Raw genomic sequence first — 9,455 nt, 5'->3', positions numbered from 1 at the left:
ATCTTTACCATTTATGCACCTACCTATGAAGAGAGCAAAATAATGTATAGCAGGAAAATGAATGCTCCCTATGGTAGCTTGTGCTATATCTCTAGATTCCCCCACAGTTATACTAGCAAGAAAATTTCTAAATTCAGATTTGCGAGGTTCACTAGCACTACCCCATTGTGGAAGTTTGCAAGCAGCGGTAAAATCCTCTAAGTCCATAGTATAAGATTTTTCATAAAGATCAAACAGGACAGTTGGAGAATTACGTGAAGATGAAAATTCAAACCTCCTCACAAATGAACTAGTGAGATAGTGGTACTGGCGGCATTTGTCTGCCTCAAAGCTCACAAGATCAGCGTTACGCAAATATGCGTTAAATTCTTCCTTGATTCCCGCTCGATCCATAAAGTTTTCTGAAGGCCATTCACAAGGCCGCACTGGAGCGTCCCTTGGTGGCTCATCGTCAGCATCACGCATTGCAAGCCTGGGTCCTTGCTTCCTTGAAGAACCACCTTGGAACATTTTCCTAAGCATATTTCTTCCTCTGAAAAATTTCTGAAATTTTTAGTAACTTCAAACAAAAGTGAACCAAGCTCAACAAAATTGATAGCAACTACTCCTACAAGTGCCTAGAGCCTATATCAAGCATTAGAACTACTTGGAACCATATAAATTTGACATGCAAGCTCAAGAACATGGTCACCTAGGCAGCACAAATTTGCAATGAATAAAGCACTAGAACAAAAACTAATTGGACCAATGGAGGAGTCACATACCAAGGAACAATCTCCCCAAGCAGTTTTGTGAGAGGTGTTTTGAGCAAGGAGATCGAAAATCACAGCAAAATGAGCTAGAACTCGTGCTTGAGCTGGATATTGGTGTTTGTGGGAGGAAGAAGGAGTGTGTGGGTGTAGGAATAAGTGGAGGGGAGCCACCATGGGCCCACGAGGCAGGGGGCGCACCCAGGGGGTAGGGCGCGCCCTCCACCCTCGTGGCCAGGTGCTTGCCCCTCCTGCTGTGTTCTCTGTGCCAGATATTCTCAAAAATTCTAGAAAAAATCATATTTCATTTTCAGGGCATTTGGAGAACTTTTATTTTCGGGGTATTTTTATATTGCACGGATAAATCAGAAAACAGACAGAAAACTACTATTTTTACTTTATTTCAACTAAATAACAGAAAATAGAGAGAGGGTACAGAAGGTTGTGCCTTCTAGTTTGATCCATCTCATGCTTATCAAAAGGAATCCACTAACAAGGTTGATCAAGTCTTGTTAACAAACTCATTCCGAATAACACGGAACCGGAGAAATTTCGAAAAACACTATGTTACCTCAACAGGGATATGCACATCCCTAATAATAAGAATATCATATTTCTTCTTGACAGTAGGAAGAGGAAATTCAAAACCTCCAAAAATAATCGATGGAATTTTTCCAATAGAATTGATACTGTGAACTTGAGGTTGTTTCCTCGGAAAGTGTACCGTATGCTCATTACCATTAACATGAAAAGTGGCATTGCCTTTGTTGCAATCAATAACAGCCCCTGCAGTATTCAAAAAGGGTCTTGTAAGAATAATAGACATACTATCATCCTCAGGAATATCAAGAATAACAAAGTTCGTTAAAATAGTAACATTTGCAACCACAACAGGCACATCCTCACAAATACCGACAGGTATAGCAGTTGATTTATCAGCCATTTGCAAAGATATTTCAGTAGGTGTCAACTTATTCAAATCAAGTCTACGATATAAAGAGAGAGGCATAACACTAACACCGGCTCCCAAGATCACATAAAGCAGTTTTAACATAGTTTCTTTTAAAGGAGCATGGTATAGTGGGTACTCCTGGATCTCCTAGTTTCTTTGGTATTCCACCCTTAAAAGTGTAATTAGCAAGCATGGTGGAAATTTCAGCTTCCGGTATCTTTCTTTTATTTATAACAATATCTTTCATGTACTTAGCATAAGGATTCATTTTGAGCATATCAGTCAAACGCATACGCAAAAAGATAGGTCTAATCATTTCAGCAAAGCGCTCAAAATCCTCATCATCCTTTTTCTTGGATGGTTTCGGAGGAAAAGGCATGGGTTTCTGAACCCAAGGTTCTCTTTCTTTACCATGTTTCCTAGCAACAAAGTCTCTGTTATCATAACGTTGATTCTTTTATTGTGGGTTATCAAGATCAACAACAGGTTCAATTTCTACATCATTATCATTACTAGGTTGAGCATCATCATGAACATCATCATTAACATTTTCACTAGGTTCATGTTCATTACCAGATTGTGTTTCAGCATCAGAAATAGAAATATCATTTGGATTCTCAGGTGGTTCAGCAATAGGTTCACTAGAAGCATGCAAAGTCCTATCATTTTTCTTTTTCTTCTTTTTAGAAGGACTAGGTGCATCAATATTATTTCTCTGAGAATCTTGCTCAATTCTCTTAGGGTGGCCTTCAGGATACAACGGTTCCTAAGTCATTCTACCAGTTCTAGTAGCCAGTCTAACAGCATAATCATTTTTCTTACTATTCATTTCATTGAGCAAATCACTTTGAGCTTTAAGTACTTGTTCTACTTGAGTGGTAACCATAGAAGCATGTTTAGTAATGAGTTTAAGTTCACCTTTAACTCTAGACATATAATTACTCAAGTGTTCAAGCGTATCGGAATTGTATTTCAATTGTCTACCAAAATAAGCATTGAAGTTTTCTTGTTTGACAATAAAATTATCAAACTCTTCTAAGCATTGTCTAGCAGACTTATAGTGAGGAATATCACCTTCATCAAATCTATAGAGAGAATTTACCTTTACTACCTGTGTCGGGTTATCAAGACCATGAGTTTCTTCAATAGGTGGAGGATTAAGATCACAAGTTTCTTCAACAGGCGGTAAATTAAGACCATGTATTTCTTCAATAGGAGGTAAATTCTTAACGTCTTCAGCTTTAATACCCTTTTCTTTCATAGATTTCTTTGCCTCTTGCATATCTTCAGGACTGAGAAATAGAACACCTCTCTTCTTCGGAGTTGCTTTAGGAATAGGCTCAGGAATTGGCTCAGGAGCTGCTCAGAAAGTGTCCAATTATTTTCATTTGTCAACATATTATTCAATAGAATTTCAGCTTCATCCGGTGTTCTTTCCATGAAAACAGAACCAGCACAACTATCCAGGTAATCTCTGGAAGCATCGGTTAGTCCATTATAAAAGATATCAAGTATTTCATTTTTCTTAAGAGGATGATCAGGCAAAGCATTAAGTAACTTGAGAAGCGTCCCCCAAGCTTGTGGGAGACTCTCTTCTTCAATTTGCACAAAATTGTATATTTCCCTCAAAGCAGCTTGTTTCTTGTGAGCAGGGAAATATTTAGCAGAGAAGTAATAAATCATATCCTGGGGACTATGCACACAACCAGGATGAAGATAATTAAACCATATCTTAGCATCACCCTTTAATGAGAACGGAAATATTTTAAGGATATATAGGTAGCGAGATCTCTCATCGTTAGTGAACAGGGTGAATATATCATTTAATTTAGTAAGATGTGCCACAACAGTTTCAGATTCATAGCCATGAAAAGGATCAGATTCAACCTAAGTAATTATATCAGGATCAACAGAGAATTCATAATCCTTATCAGTAACACAGATAGGTGAAGTAGCAAAAGCAGGGTCAGGTTTCATTCTATCATTATGAGATTGCTGCTTCCATTTAGCTAATAACCTCTTGAGTTCATATCTATCTTTGCAAGCTAAAATAGCTAAAGTAGTTTCTTTATCAAAAACATAACCCTCAGGAATAACAGGCAAGTCTTCATCATCACTTTCATCAATATAATCAGTTTCAATAATTTCTTTCTCTCTAGCCCTAGCAATTTGTTCATCAAGAAATTCACTAAGTGGCACAGTAGTATCAAGCATAGAAGTAGTTTCATCATAAGTATCATGCATAGCAGAAGTGGCATCATCAATAACATACGACATATCAGAACGAATAGCAGAAGCAGGTTTAGGTGTCGCAAGCTTACTCAAAATAGAAGGTGAATCAAGTGCAGAGCAAGATGGCAGTTCCTTACCTCCCCTCGTAGTTGAGGGATAAATTGTTGTCTTAGCGTCTTTCAAGTTCTTCATAGTGACCAGCAGATATAAATCCCAAGTGACTCAAAGAATAGAGCTATTCTCCCCGGCAACGGCGCCAGAAAATAGTCTTGATAACCCACAAGTATAGGGGATCGCAACAGTTTTCGAGTGTAGAGTATTCAACCCAAATTTATTGATTTGACACAAGGGGAGCCAAAGAATATTGTCAAGTATTAGCAGTTGAGTTGTCAATTCAACCACACCTGGATAACTTAATATCTGCAGCAAAGTATTCAGTAGCAAAGTAATATGATAGTAGTGGTAACGATAACAAAAGTAACGGTAGCAAAAGTAATATTTTTGATGTTTTGTAGTGATTGTAACAGTAGCAACGGAAAAGTAAATAAGCGAAGAACAATATGTGGAAAGCTCGTAGGCATTGGATCGGTGATGGAGAATTATGCCGGATGCGGTTCATCATGTAACAATCATAACATTGGGTGACACAGAACTAGCTCCAATTCATCAATGTAATGTAGGCATGTATTCCGAATATAGTCATACGTGCTTATGGAAAAGAACTTGCATGACATCTTTTGTCCTACCCTCTCATGGCAGTGGGTTCCTAATGGAAACTAAGGGATATTAAGGCCTCCTTTTAATAGAGTACCAGAACAAAGCATTAGCACATAGTGAATACATGAACTCCTCAAACTATGGTCATCACCGGGAGTGGTCCCGATTATTGTCACTTCGGGGTTGCCGGATCATAACACATAGTAGGTGACTATAAACTTGCAAGATAGGATCAATAACTCACATATATTCATGAAAACATAGTAGGTTCAGATCTGAAATCATGGCACTCGGGCCCTAGTGACAAGCATTAAGCATAGCAAAGTCATAGCAACATCAATCTCAGAACATAGTGGATACTGTTGGAAATGTGCCCTAGAGGCAATAATAAAATGGTTATTGTTATATTTCCTTGTTCATGATAATTGTCTATTGTTCATGCTATAATTGTGTTATCCACAAATCGTAATACATGTGTGAACACATAGACCATAACATGTCCCTAGTGAGCCTCTAGTTGACTAGCTCGTTGATCAATAGATGGTTATGGTTTCCTGACCATGGACATTGGATGTCATTGATAACGGGATCACATCATTGGGAGAATGATGTGATGGACAAGACCCAATCCCAAGCATAGCACTAGATCGTGTAGTTCGTTTGCTAAATCTTTTCTAATGTCAAGTATCATTTCCTTAGACCATGAGATCGTGCAACTCCCGGATACCGTAGGAATGCTTTCGGTGTACCAAATGTAACAACGTAACTGGGTGGCTATAAAGGTGCACTACAGGTATCTCCGAAAGTGTCTGTTGGGTTGGCACAGATCGAGACTGGGATTTGTCACTCCGTATGACAGAGAGGTATCTCTGGGCCCACTCGGTATTGCATCATCATAATGAGCTCAATGTGACTAAGTAGTTAGTCACGGGATCATGCATTACAGAACGAGTAAAGTGACTTGTCGGTAACGAGATTGAACGAGGTATTGGGATACCGACGATCGAATTCGGGCAAGTAACGTACTGATTGACAAAGGAAATTGTATACGGGATTACTTGAATCCTCGACATCGTGGTTCATCTGATGAGATCATCGAGGAGCATGTGGGAGCCAACATGGGTATCCAGATCCCGCTGTTGGTTATTGACCGGAGAGTCCTCTCGGTCATGTCTGTGTGTCTCCCGAACCCGTAGGGTCTACACACTTAAGGTTCGGTTACGCTAGGGTTGTAGAGATATTAGTATGCGGTAACCCGAAAGTTGTTCGGACTCCCGGATGAGATCCCGGACATCACGAGGAGTTCCGGAATGGTCCGGAGGTAAAGATTTGTATATAGGAAGTCTAGTTTCGGCCACCGGGAAAGTTTCGGGGGTCACCGGTATTGTACCGGGACCACCGGAAGGGTCCAGGGGGTCCACCGGGTGGGGCCACCTATCCCGGAGGGCCCCATGGGCTGAAGTGGGAAGGGAACCAGCCCCTGATGGGCTGGTGCGCCCCCATGGGCCTCCCCCTGCGCCTAGCGTTGGAAACCCTAGGGGTGGGGGGGCGCCCCACCTGACTTGGGGGCAAGTCCCCCCCTTGGCTGCCCCCCTTGAGATTAGATCTCTAGGGGCCGGCGCCCCCCAGGGCCCCTATATAAAGAGGAGTGAGGGATGGCTGCGCACCAAAGCCCCTGGCGCCTCCCTCTTCCCCCCGTAACACCTCTCCCTCTCGCTGAGCTTGGCGAAGCCCTGCCGAGATCCCCGCTACTTCCACCACCACGCCGTCGTGCTGCTGGATCTCCATCAACCTCTCCTCCCTCCTTGCTGGATCAAGAAGGAGGAGACGTCTCTCCCAATCGTATGTGTGTTGAACGCGGAGGTGCCGTCCATTCGGCGCTTGGATCGTCGGTGATTTGGATCACGACGAGTACGACTCCTCAACCCTGTTCTCTTGAACGCTTCCGCTCGCGATCTACAAGGGTATGTAGATGCACTCCTCCCCTCTCGTTGCTAGTAAACTCCATAGATTGATCTTGGTGATGCGTAGAAAATTTTAAACTTCTGCTACGATCCCCAACAGTGGTATCAGAGCCAGGTTTATGCGTAGTTTCTATGCACGAGTAGAACACAAGTTGTTGTGGGCGTTGATTTTGTCAATTTACTTGCCGTTACTAGTCTTATCTTGATTCGGCGGCATCATGGGATGAAGCGGCCCGGACCGACCTTACACGTACACTTACATGAGATAGGTTCCACCGACTGACATGCACTAGTTGCATAAGGTGGCTAGTTGGTGTCTGTCTCTCCCACTTTAGTCAGATCGGATTCGATGAAAAGGGTCCTTGTGAAGGGTAAATAGAAATTGGCATATCACGTTGTGGTTTTGGCGTAGGTAAGAACCGTTCTTGCTAGAAACCTATAGCAGCCATGTAAAAGGTTGCAACAACAATTAGAGGACGTCTAACTTGTTTTTGCAGCAAGTGTCATGTGATGTGATATGGCCAAAAGGATGTGATGAATGATATATGTGATGTATGAGATTGATCATGTTCTTGTAATAGGAATCACGACTTGCATGTCGATGAGTATGACAACCGGCAGGAGCCTAGGAGTTGTCTTAATTTATTTATGACCTGCGTGTCAACTGAAACGTCACGTAATTACTTTACTTTATTGCTAACCGTTAGACATAGTAGTAGAAGTAATAATTGGCGAGACAACTTCATGAAGACACGATGATGGAGATCATGATGATGGAGATCATGGTGTCATGCCGGTGACGATGATGAACATGGCGCCCCGAAGATTGAGATCAAAAGGAGCAAAATGATATTGGCCATATCATGTCACTATTTAATTGCATGTGATGTTTATCATGTTTTACATCTTATTTGCTTAGAACGACGGTAGCATAAATAAGATGATCCCTCGCTAAAATTTCAAGAGAGTGTTCCCCCTAACTGCGCACCGTTGCGAAAGTTCGTTGTTCCGAAGCACCACGTGATGATAGGGTGTGATAGGTTCTAACATTCGCATACAACGGGTGTAAGCCAGATTTACACACGCAATACACTTAGGTTGACTTGACGAGCCTAGCATGTACAGACATGGCCTCGGAACACAAGAGACCGAAAGGTCGAACATGAGTCATATAGCAGATACGATCAACATGAAGATGTTCACCGATGATGACTAGTCCGTCTCACGTGATGATCGGACACGGCCTAGTTGACTCGGATCATGTATCACTTAGATGACTAGAGGGATGTCTGTCTGAGTGGGAGTTCATTAATAATTTGATTAGATGAACTTAATTATCATGAACTTAGTCTGAAAATCTTTACAACATGTCTTGTAGATCAAATGGCCCATGCTAATGTTGCCCTCAACTTCAACGCGTTCCTAGAGAAAACCAAGCTGAAAGACGATGGTAGCAACTACACGGACTGGGTCCGTAACCTGAGGATTATCCTCATAGCTGCCAAGAAAGCATATGTCCTTGAAGTACCGCTAGGTGATGCACTTGTTTTCCCAGCAACTCAAGACGTTCTGAACGCCTGGCAGTCGCGTAGTGATGATTACTCCCTGGTTCAGTGCGGCATGCTTTACAGCTTAGAACCGGGGCTCCAAAAGCGTTTTGAGCAGCACGGAGCATATGAGATGTTCCAAGAGCTGAAAATGGTTTTCCAAGCTCATGCCCGGGTTGAGAGATATGAAGTCTCCGACAAGTTCTACAGTTGTAAGATGGAGGAGAATAGTTCCGTCAGCAAACACATACTCAAAATGTCTGGGTTGCACAACCGCTTGTCTCAGCTGGGAGTTAATCTCCCGGATGACGCGGTCGTTGACAGAATCCTTCAGTCGCTCCCACCTAGCTACAAGAGCTTTGTGATGAACTTCAATATGCAGGGGATGGAAAAGACCATTCCTGAGGTATATTCAATGCTGAAATCAGCGGAGGTGGAGATCAAAAAGGAACATCAAGTGTTGATGGTGAATAAAACCACTAAGTTCAAGAAAGGCAAGGGTAAGAAGAACTTCAAGAAAGACGGCAAGGGACTTGCCGCGCCCGGTAAGCAAGTTGCCGGGAAGAAGAAAAAGAATGGACCTAAGCCTGAGTGCTTTTATTGCAAGGGAAACAGTCACTGGAAGCGGAACTGCCCCAAGTACTTAGCGGATAAGAAGGCCGGCAATACCAAAGGTATATGTGATATACATGTTATTGATGTGTACCTAACCAGTGCTCGTAGTAGCTCCTGGGTATTTGATACCGGTGCGGTTGCTCATATTTGTAACTCAAAGCAGGAGCTGCAGAATAAGCGGAGACTGGCAAAGGACGAGGTGACGATGCGCGTCGGGAATGGTTCAAAGGTCGATGTGATCGCCGTCGGCACGCTACTCTACATTTACCTACGGGATTAGTTTTAAACCTCAATAATTGTTATTTAGTGCCAGCTTTGAGCATGAACATTGTATCTGGATCTCGTTTAATGCGAGATGGCTACTCATTTAAATCTGAGAATAATGGTTGTTCTATTTATATGAGAGATATGTTTTATGGTCATGCCCCGCTGGTTAATGGTTTATTCTTAATGAATCTCGAACGTGATGTTACACATATTCATAGTGTGAATGCCAAGAAATGTAAGGTTGATAATGATAGTCCCACATACTTGTGGCACTGCCGCCTTGGTCACATCGGTGTCAAACGCATGAAGAAACTCCATGCAGATGGACTTTTGGAGTCTCTTGATTATGAATCATTTGACACGTGCGAACCATGCCCCATGGGCAAAATGACCAAGACTCCGTTCTCCGAAA

The sequence above is a fragment of the Triticum aestivum genome, chromosome 1D (assembly GCF_018294505.1).
Source record: "Triticum aestivum cultivar Chinese Spring chromosome 1D, IWGSC CS RefSeq v2.1, whole genome shotgun sequence".
In the NCBI taxonomy this organism is placed as follows: domain Eukaryota; kingdom Viridiplantae; phylum Streptophyta; class Magnoliopsida; order Poales; family Poaceae; genus Triticum; species Triticum aestivum.
Note: the sequence above shows the minus strand (reverse complement) of the source record.